The sequence below is a fragment of the Cricetulus griseus genome, chromosome X (genome assembly GCF_003668045.3).
Source record: "Cricetulus griseus strain 17A/GY chromosome X, alternate assembly CriGri-PICRH-1.0, whole genome shotgun sequence".
Lineage (NCBI taxonomy): Eukaryota > Metazoa > Chordata > Mammalia > Rodentia > Cricetidae > Cricetulus > Cricetulus griseus.
This window is the reverse complement of record NC_048604.1, coordinates 67964238-67979857: the sequence shown is the minus strand read 5'-3', so window position 1 is coordinate 67979857 and position 15620 is coordinate 67964238. Positions and strand designations below refer to the sequence as shown.

Below are 15620 nucleotides of genomic sequence, written 5' to 3'. Positions count from 1 at the left end.
GAGACGGCAGAACCCTGTTAAATTTTCCCCGAATTGTTTTTTAGCCACATTGTTTATGAAAATACCAGAACCAGCTTATGCTTGTGGTTTGGGGAAAACTGTTTGTGTTGAGAAGAATGTTGTGGGAGTGGGGCAAATTGAGTTGGGGGTTATCTTCTAATTATTTTGTTTATTTGGAACCATGATGATAAATAAGCCTACTTAAAAAAAAAGGATTTATCAACAAACATGTAAAACATGCTCAATCTCATTAATGAAAAATGAAAATTCAAACAATGGCTACCTTAACCTGTTAGATGGGTGAAGACAAATTTGAGGGGAAGGTGCCCTAGCAAGTCACCTTCACACAGAGACACTGCAGTGTGGACTGTGACAAAGTTTCTGAGAATTCCAACCTCTCATCTTTTTGTTTGTTTTTAATGCACATGCCCTTTGATCCAGCTGGTGCCTTTCTACAGATTTATCTTGAGGGAGTGACACTACGAATAAGCAAGGGGATCAATACGGGACATCTTCAATGCAGTGGGGCTTTTTTTTGTTTTTTCGAGACAGGCTTTGGAGTATGGCCTGGAACTAGCTCTTGTCGACCAGGCTGGTCTCAAACTCACAGAGATCCACCTGTCTCTGCCTCCCCAGTGCTGGGATTAAAGGCATGCGCCACCACCGCCCAGCCACAGTGTTGTTTTTTTTTTTTTGTTTGTTTGTTTTTTGAGGTGGCATTTTTAAAAAAGATTTTATTTATTTATTATGTTGTATAACATTCTGCTTCCACATATATCTGCACATCAGAAGAGGGCACCAGGTCTCACAACGGATGGTTGTGAGCTACCATGTGATTGCTGGGAATTGAACTCAGGACCTCTGGAAGAGCAGTCAGTGTTCTTAACCTCTGAGCCATCTCTCCAGCCCCTGAGGTGGCATTTTATAGTGAACAATTCAGTGACATTTGGCCATGTTCACAAAGTTGTGGAACTTCCTCTGCTATCTATTTCCAAAACATTGTCATTATTCCAAAATAAAACCACTTTCCATTCAATAGCTGTTCACACTTCAGCCAGGCTCTGGGAAGGGCCAAACTGATGTCTATGGATTTGCTTATTTAATTTTTACTTAAAGCATATTACTTATACTTATTATCATCATCATTTCGGCTTTGTTTTTGAACCAGGGTCTTACTCTGTAGCCCATGTAAATCTCTTCTTCAGTCCCAAGTGCTTATATTGCAGGTTGCTCCACCGGGTCCAGTTTATTCTGAATATTTTATGTAGATGGAATCATACAATATGTGTGGGCTTTTCTGTCTGGTTTCTTTCACTGAGCATGTTTTCAGGTACCTCAGTGCATTTCAGAACTTAATGCATTTTATGGCTCGATAGTATTCTGTTGCATACAGATACCACATTTTTTCCATTGCTTAGTTTATGGGTGTTTATTTGGTTATTACAATATTTATTTGGCTACCGGTTAACTATTGCTGTTTGTTGGGAAGCCTCTTTTTAGTTCTTTGGGGCATGTAGTTAGAAGTGGAGTTGCTGGGAGGTAGGGTAATTCTATGTTTAGCTTGTTGAGGAATCACCAAACTGTTCTCCACAGCAGCTGTGGGAATTTTACATTCCCCCTAGCAATGCACGAGGGATTCTGGTCCTCCACATACTCAACTCTTGTAATTTTTTCACTTTTTAATTATAGCCATCCTTGTGTGTGTGAAATGGCATCTCATTATGGCTTTGATTTGCATTCCCAGATGACTAATGATGTTCAGCATCCTTTCATGCATGTGTTGGTCATTTGTATGTCCTTCTTGGAGAAATAGCTAAGTTCTTTGTCCATGTTAAAAATGGAGTTGTCTTTTGACATTTTCTCCTCCTTCACCACTCCTTGTCCCCTGCTCCCCACCTTGGGAATTGACCCCAGGGCACCTACACAGTAGGTAAGCACTCTACCATTGAACTACACCCCAGCCCCTCATTTTATTTTTCTTCTCACAATTTTCATTGGCATATAGAAATTATTCAGAATAATAATATTCATGGGAACTTCTTTTGAGACAGGGTCTATGCAGTCCAAGGTGGTTTTCAACTCCCATTTCTTCTACTTTTATCTGCCAAGTGCTGAAATTACAGATATGTGCCGCCATATCTGGTTCATTGTGAATTTTGTGTACATGCATCCATATTGTACATATTGACCGCTCCATTACCCTGTCTTATTTCCTACTAACCCCCTTGCTCTTTCCCAATAGTCCCCCTCTATCTTTATACCTTCAATCCAGACTCTCCATATTTGATACTTCTTTCTGAGTTTGGCTTCTTTTACTTATCACAATAACCCCCAGTTTCATTCATTTGTTTTCTGCAAATCACAGGATTTATTTTTTCCTTATGCTTAAATAATATTCCCCTGTGTATATTTTCTTTATTCCCCTGTTGATACCATACCTGGCTATTATGAATATGCTGCAAAACATGGATGTCCAGGTATCTCTATGGCATGCTGGCTTTAAATTCCTTTGAGTATATACCCAGGAGTGCTATTCATGGATCACATGGTAGTTCTTTTAAAAATATTTATTATTATCATGTATTTGTGTGTGCGTTCATGGGCATCAATGCCATAAAATGTCTCTGGGGGCAGAGGACAACTTTGTGGAGTTGGTCAGCAAGCTTGTCCATAGAGTAGCTCTATTTTTAGGTTTTTGAGAAACCTTTATACTGATTTTCACAATGGCTGAAGTAATTTATATTCCTACCCTCAATGTATAAAGGTTCCTTTACCCCACATCCTCACCAGCATTTGTTGTTTTGTGTTTTTTTCTTTGTTATTTGAGATAGGGTCTCACTATGTAGCTCTGGCTGTCCTGGAACTCACAGAGACAGCACGAGATCCTGCCTCCCGAGTGCTGGGGTTAAAGCTGTTTTCTTCCATGCCTGTCTGTTCTCTCTGTTCTTGATGATAGCCATTCTGACTGCGGTGAGATGGACTCTCAGTGTAGTTTTGATTTGCATTCCCCGATGGCTAAGGATGTGGAACACTTTTTTTAAAAAAATACTTACTGGCCATTTGTACTTCATCTTTTGCAAAAAAAAAATGTCAGTTTAGTTCATTTGTCCATTTATTGATTGGATTACTTGTTCTTTTGATGTTAAATTTTTGAGTTGTTTATACATTCAGGGTATTAATCCCCTGTCAGATGAATAGCTGGAAAAGATTTTCTCTCACTTTGTAGGCTGTCTCTTCACTCTGATAATTGTTTCCTTTGCTATGCTGAAGCTTTTTAATTTGATGTGATTCCATTTGTCAGTTTTTCTATTATTTCCTGAGCTATCGGAGTCCTATTCAGAAAGTCATTGCCTATGCTTAGATCTTGAAGTGTGTTCCCTGTTTTTCTCTAGTGTTGGTTTCCTGGTAATGTCCTTTGCAAGGAAAAAACTGTTAGTTTTGATGAGGTCCAATTTATTTTTCTTTTGTTGCTTATGCTTTTAGTGTCATATCTAAGCACCCATTGCCACATCCAAGGTCTTGAAGATTTACTCCCAAGTTTTCTTCTCAGAGTTTTATAGTTTGGATTCTTACAAAACTATGATCTCTTTCAAATTTGTTTTTGCTTATCCTGTGAGATAGGGGTTCAACTTCATTCTTCTGCATGAGGAGACCTAGTTGTCTCAGTATCATTTGTTGAAGAGACTGTTTTTCCCCATTGAGTGAATTTAGTACCTCTATTCAAAATCAACCGGCTATAGTTATATTAGATTATTTCTATGTTATCAGTTTTATTTCATTGCACCTCTATGCCTGGACTTATGCTAGTAATGTACTATTCTGGGTAGTACAGTTCCTTTTTAAAAAACTTTATGTGCATTGGTGTTATTGCCATAGGTGTTGGGCCCCCAGAACTGGAGTTAGTTGTGAGCTGCTATGTGGGTGCTGGGAATTGAAGCTGGGTCCTCTGGAAGAGAAGCCATCTCTCCAGCCCCCTACAGTTTCTTAATAATTAAAAATTTTGAAGCAAGCTCTCAGTGTGCAGTCATGTCTAGCTTAGAGCTGTCTATGTAGATCAGGCTGGCCTCCAGCTTACAGTGATCTGTCTGTCTTTGCCTCCTGAGTGCTGGGATTAAAGGTGTGTGCCATCACCGCCTGGCTATTTTTTCTTTTCAAGATAATTTGGACTATTTAAATTCTATTGTGATTACATATGAATTTCAGGATGGAATTTAAATGCAAAACAGTCATATAACATATAACAGATTTTTTATAAAGATTGTATTTACTTTGGATACTATTGGCACTTTCCCAATATTGTCTCTCAAGTTATTTATGCCTCCTTTAATTTCTTGAAAGACAGCATCATTTTATAATTTTAGTACACAGGCCCTTTTGCTTGAGTATTTCACTTTGTGGGTGCTCTTGTGAGTAAATTTCCTTCTTTTCTTTTTGAAACAGGGTCTCAGGTCTCCCAGACTGGCCTGGAACTAACTATACAGACAAGAATGACCTTGAACTTTGGATCCTCCTGTCTCTACCTCCTTCGTGCAGGGATTACAGTTGTGCACTATCTGCCTGGTTGATATAGTGTTGGGGATCCAACCCAGTGTGTCAAGCACTCTACCAAATGAACCACATTGTAGTTCCTAGCATTGTTTCCTTTTTCTTTCTTTTAAAAGCTATTTATTATTTCCTGGAAATGGTGATGCATGCCTTTAATCCCACCACTTTCGAGGCAGAGGCAGGTGGGTCTTTGTGAGTTCGAGGCTAGCTTGTTCTACATAGTGAGACCCTGTCAAAAATTATTCCTTCCTTCCTTCCTTCCTTCCTTCCTTCTTTCCTTCCTTCCTTCCTTCCTTCCTTCCTTCCTTCCTTCCTTTTTCTTTTTTGGTTTTTCGAGACAGGGTTTCTCTGTGTAGCTTTGGAGCCTATCCTGGCAGTTGCTCTGGAGACTAGGCTGGCCTCAAACTCACAGAGATCCGCCTGCCTCTGCCTCCCGAGTGCTGGGATTAAAGGTGTGCGCCACCAACGCCCGGCTCTTTTTTTCTTTCTATCATCTATCTATCTATCATTTATTTACATGTACTTACATGCACACATATAGGCTAGAGGTCAAATTGAAGCTGTTGGTTCACTCCTTATACTATGTGGATCCTGGGAATTGAACTCAGGTCTTCAGGCTTGGCAGCAAGTGCCTTGGCAAGCTGAGCCATCTTGCCAGCCTATGTTTTCTCTTTGACTGTTCGTTGCTGCTGTATAGAGACACAGTTGACTTTTGTTAACTTTGTACCCTGTAACAACTTCTTCTTCTTCTTCTTCTTCTTCTTCTTCTTCTTCTTCTTCTTCTTCTTCTTCTTCTTCTTCTTCTTCTTATTATTATTATTATTATTATTATTTGTTTTTCAAGGCAGGGTTTCTCTGTGGCTTTGGCAGTTCTGGAACTCCCTTTGTAGACCAGGCTGGCAGAGATTTACCTGTCTTTGCCTCCCGAGTGCTGGGATTAAAGGTGTGTGCCCACTGCCCAGCGCTTCTTTTTTTCCTTTTCTTTTTTAATTGAACACTCAGTTCACTTTTATTAGTATTTTAAATTAACATACTAAGTTCTGGGCTTTATTACAGCATTTTCATACATGTGTCATTATACCTAGTTTTGATTTGTTTTCCTCCTGTACTACCTTACCTCTCTCCAGCTGACTGCCTTTCTTCTTCCAGTTAGCTCCCTTATCTGATTGCCCATTCTATGTATCTCAACACCCTCCTTCCACATCCTTAAGATCTCTTCCTCCCCTCTCATGACCACTTTCTAGTTTACACACACACACACACACACACACACACACACACACACACACACACACACACACCGAGAAAGAGAGAGAGAGAGGTTTCACCTATAAGAGGAAATATGCAGTGATTATCTTTCTGAGTCTAACTTATTTTGTTTGACATGATGATCTCTGGCTTCTTTCAATTTCTTTCAAAATGTCATGATTTCATTTTTCTTTATGGCTACGTCAATTTGTGTATATGTTTATTGTGTATATGTACCATATGGTCATTACCTAGTCATGTGTTGCTAGACACCTAAGATTGATTTCCTGGCAATTGTATATAGTGCATCAGTAAATATGGACGTGCATGGTGGGTTGACTTTGAGTCCCGTGGCTCTATATCCAGGAGTGATGTAACTAAGTGATATGGTAGTTCTATTTTTTGTTTTGTGGGGGGAATCTCCACACTGCTCCCATATTGGAGGTGCCAGTTTACATAACCACCAACAGAAAATAAGTGTTCATCTTTCCCTTCATCTTCTCCAGAACTTGTTGTCATTTGTTTTCTTTATGACAGAGATTCTGATTGGGGTAAGATGGAATCTCAAAATAATTTTAATTTTCACTTCCTTAATGGATAAAAGTGCTGAACACTTTTCAAAATATTTATTGCTCATTTGTGTTTCTTCTTTTGAGAACTTTCTGTATAGTTCATTAGCCCATTTATTAACTGCATGATTTTTTTTGGTATTTTTTTAAAAAACAGGGCCTCACTGTGTAGCCCAGGCTGGTCTCAAATTCTTTGTTTAATTTCTCAAACTTGTCTTTACATCTCAAGTGTAGAATATGGGCACAAGCACCAGTTCCAGCATTCTCAACTATTTAATAAACAATTGTGTGCCAAGACTTTTCCTTGATTGTCAAGCTATCTTCAATCTATATAAACATATATATGCGCATGTATAGTACACATACATATGTGTACACATAATTTTTAAGACAGGTTTTTTCTACATCATTTTTTGTTTTGTTTTGTTTTGTTTTGTTTTTAAAACAGTGTTTCTTTGGGTATACCTGGAACTCTGTAGACCAGGCTGGCCTTGAACTCAGAAATCCGACCGTCTCTGCTTCCCAAGTGCTGGGATTAAAGAAAGGCATGTGTCACCGTGCCTACTTGGTATTCACTTTTTTTTCACTTTGTTTAAATATCTTGGATATTAATTCTCTGCGTGGCATAAAGTTAGTAAAATTTTCTCTTATTCTGTAGACTGTTTCTTCAGTCTGGTGATTATTTCCTTTGCTTTGTAGAAGTTTAAAACTTCATAAAATTCCATTTGTCAGTTCTTGGAATTATTTCCTATGCTATTGGAATAGTAAGGTAGCTCTTTGTGCATTGGTATGGAAAAGCCACACATAATGTGTAATTTAAGCAAAAATCCAGGTCATGGGGGGCTAGGTGAGGTGGTATATGCTTTTAATCCCATTACCCAGGAGGCAGAGGCAGAGGCAGATGGATCTCTGAGAGTTCAAGGCCAGCCTGGTCTACAGAGGGAGTTCCAGGACAGCTAGGGCTACACATGAGACCCTATCTAAAAAAAGAAAAATCAGATCACAGAAAAGTATAAATTTGTCTATGTACAATTTACTTCATGAATATTATTGGGCACCAAACTATAAGCCATGGAGTGTGCCAGGCACTGGGGGCTATATTTATATACAAAACCAGACAAAAGTCATTGTCCCAGCCAGATGTTGTGGCTCATACCTGTGACCCCAGCACTTGAGAGATTGAAGCAGGGGGATTTATATGAGTTTTAGGACAGCCTGGATTGCAGAGTGAGATCTCATCTCAAAACTCCAAAAAAGGGGGTAGCTGGAGAAGTTGTTCAGCAGTTAAGAATATGTACCACTCTTGCGGAGGATCCAGAACCAAATTGGGTGGCTCATACCTTAACTCCAGCCTCAGAGGGAACTATGTCATGTTACTATGGACACCTATACTCATGTGCACATGCTCCTACACACACAGTGTGAGTCACAGTGTCACACACACACACACACACACACACACACACACACACACACCACACACCACCACCACCACCACCACCACCACCACCACCATCACCACCACCACACAATCTTTAAAACTCCAAAATACTCTAAAAAACTCTAAAATACCCTCCCCTGTCTTTACGTGGCTGGCATTATGATTTATTTTTTCTCCATTTTAAAATTTAAATTAGAAACAGGATTGTTTTACATGTCAATCCCAGTTCCTTCTCCTTCCCCTTCCTCCTGCCCCGCCCCAACACCCTACCTATCCCATACCCTTTCTGCTCCCCAGGGAGGATGAGGCCTTCTGTAGGGGGTCAAGCTCTTGGTCCCCAGGCTGATAGCTGGGAAACCAGCATGGGACTGATCCAGACCCCAAGAATGTGGGTGTCAGTGAGGGGGCCTCAGAAATCTATGGGACCTCCTGTAGTAGATCAGTACTTATCCCTAGCATAGGTGTGGACTTTGGGAGCCCATTCCACATAGAGGGATACTCCTTGAGCCTAGACACACGGGGGAGAGCCAGGCCCTATCCCAAAGGATATGAAAGACTCTGGAATTATGATTTAATGATAGTTTTCAGTCATATCCATTTTCCTGTGAGTGATAGAATGTAGTGCCTATGTGACTTGTACATTTTGGAGCTGGGTTTCAGAAGGCTCCTTATTTTTGTTCACATGGCAATCAAAGCAAGCTTTTCATGTTTCAGATCTAATCAAATCACTTCTTTTAGTTGTCCTTATTTTTTAGAGTCCTACTTTATAGTTTTACGTTGGCTTCAAACTCATGGTAATCCTCCTGCCACAGTGTTGGCATTATAGATATGAGCCACCACACCCAAGAAGTCAAGTTGCTTTTTTATCCTTTATTTATTATTATTATTATTTTCTAAAGTCAACAAATGTTTTATTTAAAAGATTTTGTATGTGATTCCTTCACTGTCTGGCCTTTATTTTTAATATGCTGGGTTTCATAAGACCATTTTCATGTAAGTATATAAATGAACTTTGAGCATATTCTCTCCCAGTACCCTGTAATACTCTCATTTCCCACCTCTCCCATTCCTGTTACTTCCCTTTCTTCTACTTTCATGTCATCTGTACATACATATTATGTATCTTTATGAAATCTGAGAACTACGAATGTCAGAAAACGTGTTATTTGTCTTTCTGAGACTGAATTAATTTGCTTAATAATTGTCTTCAGTCATATTCATTTTCCTGTGAGTGACATGACATTCTTCTTTAAGGCTGAAAATTTTCCATTGTGTATATAAACTCCAGTTTCTTTATCTGTTCCTCTGTTCATGGATACTGTGCTTGACTCTATAGCTTAGCTATTGTGATCAGTGATGCAATAAACATTGTGCAAGGATCTCTGAGGTCTGTTGACTTGGAGTCCTCTAGGTAAACACCCGGGAGTGGTATAGCTGAGTCATATAGTAGACCATACTGACTTCCACAGGGGCTGCACTAATTACATTCTCACTAGCAGTGTAGGAAGGTTACTGTTGGTCTGTATCTTCACCTGCACTTGTTATTTGTTTTCTTGGTAAAAAAAAAAGAGTTTTAACTTAATTCCTCTGATGACTAGTGATGGTGACCATTTTTCATGTTTATTGGCCATTTATACTTACTTTAAAAATATGTTTTATATATGTGTATGTGTATAAGTACATGTATGCGTAGCATTCGCGCTTGTGTGGGTGTCTTGTACATGCCACCATGCATGTCTAGAATTCAGAGGACTGCCAACCTCGAGTGTCAGTCATGGTTATTACTTTCCACTTTACTTGAGACAGGGTCCCTTTTGTTTTCTGTTACTGCATACAGCAGGCTAGCTGGCCTGCAAACTTCAGGATCCTCCTGTCTCTGCTTCTAATCTTTCAGTAGGAAAACTGATATTATGGATTTGTGCTGGCATGCTCACTTTTATGTGGGTTCTAGGGATGCAAAATCAGATCCTCATGCTTGCATAGCATATGCTTTACCCGAGCCATTTCTCCAGACTTGTTCTTGATCTTTCCAGAACTCTTTGCTCATTTCATTAGTCATTTATTGTTTGCATTGTTTGATTTCTTGTTGTTTAATTCTGTGTGTTCTTTGTATAGTGTAGATATTAATCTTCTGTTGGATGTATAGCTAACAAAGATTTCTCTCCTGTTCTATAAGTTATCTCTCCACTCAATTAACTTCACAAGCTTTGCTGTGCAAAAGCCTTTTAATTTCTTGAGGTCCTATTTGTCAGTTGCTCGTATTTCCTGAGTGACTGGAATCTTATTCGGAAAGCCCTTGCTTATGATGATATCTTGAAGTGTTTTCTTTACTGGTTTTAAAGTTTTAGGTCTTATATTAAGGCTATTGGTCCATTTGAGTTGGTTTTTCTACAGAATGAAAGATGGGGATATGGTTTCAACCTTCTACGTGTAAATATTCAGTTTTGCCAGCACATTTTGTTGAAAAGGATTGGGATAGTTAATCTCAGCTGTCAACTGGATGAGATTTAGAGCCACCTGGGAGATAGGCCTCTGGGCATGTAATGTGACCAGCTGTCCCAAACTCCTGCTACTGTGATTTTCCCCAAATGATGGACTATAATCTTGAACTGTGAGCCAAAATACACCCTTCCTTCCTTGTGTTTTTGTCAGACTGTCTTATGACAGCAACAGGAAAGTAACTAAGATAAGGCTGTCTTCCCATCAATGAATAATTTGACAAAATCAAAATGTATATATTTGTAAAAAAATCAGCTATATGAGTCTTTTCTGTTTTTTTTTTTTTTTGAGTGTGCCAGTACATGCTGTTTGTGTGGTATAAGTTGAAATCAGGTATGGTGGTATCTCTAGCACTATTCTTTTTGCTTAAAATTGCATTGGCTCTTCTTGGAAAGACAACTTTAAAACTCTTTGAAGGGGGGTAGGAAAAACCACTGCTAAGTACAGTAACAAATGTGGTGTTATATGTTTCTTTTTGTGGTGTATGTGCATATCTCTTTCTGTGTATGCATGTCTGTGTGTGGGTGCACTTATCACTTGTATACACATGGAGGCTAGAGGCTCATCTTGGAATGGGTTTACCACTTCTCAAATTATTGAGACAGGGTCTTTTTTTTTTTTTTTTGAAGACAGGGTTTCTCTGTATAACATTCCTGGCTGTCCTGGAACTGGCTCTGTAGACCAGGCTGGTTTCGAACTCACAGAGATCCACTTGCCTCTGCCTCCTGAATGCTGGTATTAAAGGCGTGCGCCACCACTGCCCAGCAAGACAGGGTCTTCTACTGAGCCAGAAGCCAGAAGCTTGTCATTTTGACTATTTTTCCTGGCTCGTGAGTGAGTCTCCAGGATCTTCCTGTCTTTGCCTCCCAGTGTTGGGATTACAGACATGCACACCATATCCAGCACCACAATCTTTTATGCCCTCTCTCTGGCCTCACATCTCATTTTTTTTGTTATTAAATTAAAAAAGCAGACAGTGTAGTTTAATGTCACTTATTTCAACAGTGATCAGCATTCTTCATATTTTCTTTCACCTATTGCCCTCAACATATATTTTCTCCTTCAGAGTACTTAAAACTGAATCGATACATATTATTTCACCTGTGAACACTTTTCTTTGTATCTGTGGCAGATGCGACTTAAAAAGCATCTTAAACCAACATGTCGTTATTGTGCTTTGCAGCTCGTTGACAGTTTTTTTCCTTCCTCCCTTACTTTCCTCTCTCTTCCCACCCTTCTATTTCTTTTCTTTCTCCCCCATTTTCATTTTTTCTTGCCTTCTTTTCTTTTTGAGACAGAGTCTCTAGCTCAGACTGGCCTCAAATTTGCTATATCCTTAACGATGACTTCAAATTTGTGATGGGATTACAGGAGTGTTCCATTGTCTAGGGTTTCTGCGCTGCTGGGTGTTAAACCCAGGACTGCACACATGCTAGGCAAGCTCTCTGTCATCTCAGTTACCTCCCCAGCCCTCTTCCCCCTTTTGTTTTTTGTTTTTCTTTTTCTTTAATGAGACACAGTCTTGTGGTATTGCCTAGACTGGCTGGAACCCCCAAACTCGAGTGATTCTCCTGCCTCAGCCTCTTCAGTAAGTGAGGCTATAGGCATGTACCACTGTACATGTTTGTTATTGCTATTTATTATTAGTTTGTGTTCCCATCACAGGCAGTTCCCTCCCTGGAGAGAGGGCCAGGGAGTATGCTTGGTAGATAACAAAACTGAGGCTCAGAGAGAGTGGGTTACTTGGACAAGGTCCCAGAGCTAATGAGTGTCAAGAGAGAAGCTCAAATTTAGGCAGTATGAGGTGTGTTGCTTGCCAGGGCTCTACTAGGCAGCTGCAGGCCCAGCACTGAGCACGGGGCATAGGATCTGCCCCTGGCAAATACAGCAAGGGAATAGCTGCAAGAACTCTCTGGGAAGGGGTTCAGCCTGATGACTGTGTCCATTCCTTTTCCTTCTTTCTCTTTCTCTTCCTCTTTTTCTATCTTCCCTTTTCTGTTGATTGGCAATATTTGATTTTGTAATAAAGAAATCTTTCTGCCTGAGAAAAAGTCTTTTAAATACAGAATTGGAAATATACTGCTCTCTCTGTGACAGCTCACAATGAATGTAGCAGAGGTACAGTCATTCTCCCAAAGGTAAGCTGGCTTGGGAATTTTCCGTTGGCTTTTTTCTTAGTTTTAAATTTTATTTATTTACTTTTTCAGGGAACAGGTAATACATTCACATGGTTAAAAAATCAGAAGGTACAAAAAGAAACACTGCAAGTCTACCTCACTTCCCCAGTCACTTGCCACCTGGTTTCACTGCCTGGAGGCAACTGAAGTGTCCCAGTTTCTTGTGTATTTTTTTCAAAGATGTTTTATGCAAATACATGCATATCCAATATATACTTTTTATTCAGTGGTGGGAATATGGCTTCACACACATATAGTCTTTTTAAGATGGCTATTTTTCTTAATCCTCAAGTTGTAGACATAGCCTAAAGTTTTCGTATAGTCTCTCTAGCCCTGGTGTGTGTCTGGGGGCCAGTGGAAGCCCTCATATGTACAATATTTGGGCTTTTTTTGAGACAGGCTCTCATATAGCCCAGGCTAGCCTTGAACCACTGCTTTTACCTCTCAAGTGCTACGATTATAGGCATGTGCCACCACACATAGTTTTTGAGGCTCTTTTCAGATGCGCCCATCTTTGAAAAATCAGTAGCCCCTCACAAGAACCCATGGCATACAGAAATAATTTGCTCTATTTTCTATGTGAGGAAACAGAGCCAGCAAGGCCAAGCACCTTGCTGAGAAGCACAGGACTAGCCCATGTATTTGTCGTAGGGTGAGGGCCCAGGCATAGTGTGTGGCTTGATCCAGCACAGACTTTGTAAGCAATAAGAAAGTTGTTTACTCCAAAGTCACAGTTCAAAAAATATTCTAGTGGCACCAACGTGGGGCTGTGGAAAAAGTAAGGGAGTTTGCAGTTCTGGCTAGGGTTGCTCTCTCCCACTCACCGCTGGGCAAGCCACATCGATTTGTAGCCTCAGTTTCTTCATCTCCAAAGTGGGTGTGATAACACCTATCTAGCAGGAAAGAGAATGACATATTTTAAGTAGAAATGACCTACAAGAAGGGGTGCAGTCTCATGTTTGCCTCATGGTTGTCATTAGAGTCACTGGGCTTGATCTTAGTATTCCAATAGAGAGGTGGGCAGCAGCCTTTGACTGATGAGAGGGTAAGCTCACACCAGTATACACTTGCCTTGCCCTGGAGCCCATTTCTCCTGGGGCTGTGCTTAGAGCCTCCTGCGCAGTAAGAACAGCCCTGAGGCTGAGCACAAGTCTGTACAGTGGGAGGTTCCAACTGACTTTGATCTTTATCTCAGAGGTTGAGATAAAGACCATTTACAAAATTTTAAAAATTTATTCTGACAATTTCATACATGTACATAATGAATTTTGATTTCATTCACCATTACCCTTATTCCCCATCTCCTCCAACTGAACTCCTTCTAACAAACAAGTCTCTTCCTACCCTCATGTCTTTTCTTTTGGTGACTGACTGAGTTTAATTAGTGCTGCTCGAACAAGCAATTCATTTTTAGCTTATTACGTTATTTGTAGGACTAGGGGTGGAACTCAGGGCCTCATGGAGAGTAGGCAGTAATTCTACCACTGTGCTATACTCAAGCCTATTCTTATATTGTAAAAGTTAAATGTAACTCACTAGAGGAAATCTGAAAAATTATGAAAAAAAGCTCAAAAAACAAATCATCTTGTAGGTTCCTAGTCCACAAAAGGCCATCTCAGTTTACATTTTGGTGCTTTTCCTCATTGCCATTACTGCCTTCGTGCCTTTATAATTCTGGACAGAGAAGTTCTTAACCTGCTGTGTTGGTTTTATGGATGATGGTTCTACCTTTGGGTATTTCAATTTTATTTTGTAAATTTTATGTGATTCCTGGTTTTGCCTGTTATTATTTTTTTTTTACCTAATGTTTCCCTTTTATTTCTCTTCTTCCCTTCGTTTTTTCCTTTCTGGTCTCTCCTATCTTTGATGTGCTAGGGGACATGCTGAGCAAATGCCCTGTCACTGAACTGCACTCCAGGCCAGCAGATCCTATAGGAATGCAATGAATGGCAGCCTGGAGGCTACTGCACTAGTGTCCTTGGAGGCCCGGCAGAAGGTCATCAGATCAGTAGCTTCTTTGGATCCTGTTGGGCCAGAACTGAGGCCGAGCTAGTTCTCAGGCAGTGCCAGCCTAGTCATGGCAAAAACCCAAGAACCTTCTCCTGTTTTCTCCATATCAGACCGAAAAGGCCACAGGGTACTAGTTAGCCATTGTTTTTACCAGGTGGTTGCCTCTCAGGATTAAGGCCTTCTCGGGGACTTTGGAGACAGGTCCCCTTGGAAGGACTGGAATGGGAACCTGAAAGTGGGATAAACAAACCTTTGAGAGGGCAAACCTTGGCACCCGTTTATTCAGCACCTCCTCACTCTTTCAATCTTTGCAATCCCTGTTCTTTTCAGTGGAAGCTAAACTGCCTTAAGCCCAGTGTATAATTAGAATAGCGGACATTTGAAGTGACTGGTACTTGTAGTCCACCAGATACTTTCACTGTTTAATAAAAGCATGGCTATTCCCAGCTCAGAACACACTCAAGGCTTTCTCATTCCCTTTTGTGGAATGCTCTTGGTTGCTTGGGGGAAATTCAAGTTAAATATCCCTTCAGACATGCTGCTGGGGGACTGGTGGGCTGTGCCAGTTGCTCTCAATTTAGTGAGCCCCAACTTTGTGCATGTATTTGCTTTTTCTTCCCCTTGCCCAAGGCCAGCACTGGGCTGTGCTTGTGTCTCTTAGACTTGTCACAGTGGTTGAAAGAACTTAATAAATATTAGGTCAATCAAGTTATAAAATCATGCTGAATGGTTGTTTTTTGATCACATTTGTACCATCTTCACAAGTCACACCAGCCCACCAATGGTCATGTGTATCAACTATCCACATTTAGGTTGGAAGTGTCCTGTCTACCCATGGAAATACCTCAAAGACCTGGCACTGCTACCCATGAATCTTTGGCAGGGCAAACTCCTCCTCAGAGTGCAACAGGCCCCTTTTCATGGACACAGAGCCTATAACCCCTGCACCTTCTTTTTCATGGACAGGCCCCAGCACATGACAGAACTTGTCATCTGGGGAGGGGACACACTAGTTCCCTATGAAGGTCCAAATTTTAGGGTGAGATTCCTAGGCTGGCCAGGGCAGAATGTGGAAGAGGGTCATTTCTGACCTTTGGTGTCAGGAAAAGTTCAGAACTGTGTATGTTGTCA

General features: G+C 40.4%; 1 long non-coding RNA gene across 1 annotated transcript in view; it reads left to right on the top strand.

Annotated features, from left to right (window-relative positions):
• LOC113837516 overlaps positions 1 to 15620 on the top strand; it is a 118211-nt gene that overhangs the window by 14070 nt on the left and 88521 nt on the right. The gene's annotated exons all lie outside the window — the stretch shown is intronic.